Source organism: Carlito syrichta, unplaced genomic scaffold (assembly GCF_000164805.1).
Source record: "Carlito syrichta isolate Samal-C Ts95f unplaced genomic scaffold, Tarsius_syrichta-2.0.1 Scaffold315614, whole genome shotgun sequence".
In the NCBI taxonomy this organism is placed as follows: domain Eukaryota; kingdom Metazoa; phylum Chordata; class Mammalia; order Primates; family Tarsiidae; genus Carlito; species Carlito syrichta.
This window is the reverse complement of record NW_007259710.1, coordinates 247128-248004: the sequence shown is the minus strand read 5'-3', so window position 1 is coordinate 248004 and position 877 is coordinate 247128.

Sequence of the window (877 nt, the reverse complement as noted above, 5' to 3'; positions counted from 1 at the left end):
AGACCTCATCTCTACAATAAATAAAAAAATCAGCCGGGCGTGGTAGCGCGCGCCTGTAATTCCAGCTACTCAGAGGGCTGAGGAGGAAGGATCGCCGGAGCCCAGCAGGTGAGGCTGCGGTGGCCGGGAGCAGCCACTGCACTCCAGTCTGGGCGACAGAGTGAGACTCCAACTCAAAAAACAAACAAAAAAAGAAAAGAAAAGAAAAGAAAGAAACTTAATCTCCAGTGTGGCAGTATTGAGAGATGGCGCCTTTAAGAGGTGACTGGGTTATGAGAACTCTGCTTTCATGAATGGACTAATCCATTCATGATTAATCAGTGACTCCATTCATGGATTAAGGGGTTAATGGCTTAACAGGTAGGTGATCATGGGAGTGGGACTGGTGGCTTTATAAGAAGAGGAAGGGAGACCTGAGCTAGCCCAGTCCCCTCACCATATGATACCCTGTTCTCCCTTGGGACTCTATAGAGCTCCCACCAGCAAGAAGGCCTTCACCAGATGCAGACCCTTGACCTTAGACTTTCCATAACTGTAAGAAATTAATATTGTTTCTTACAAATTATCCAGTTTCAGGTATTCTAAGTAACATGAAACAGACTAAGACAGCTCCCTAGGAACTCTCCAGTGAATTTCTCTGTTTTAATAGTTACATTAACAGCCATTTGTGGAGGGCTTACTCTGCCAAATGCCTTGCTAAGTGCTTTATTTTCATTGTCCTATTGAATCCTCAGAAGAATCCCATAGGCTTGAGACCTCATAAGGAATAAATTGTTAATAAATTATAAACATACATTCCTATTTTCCCATTTTGCAGATGAGATTTTTTTTTCTTTTTTTTTTTTTGAGTTGGAGTCTCACTCTGTCGCCCAGACTG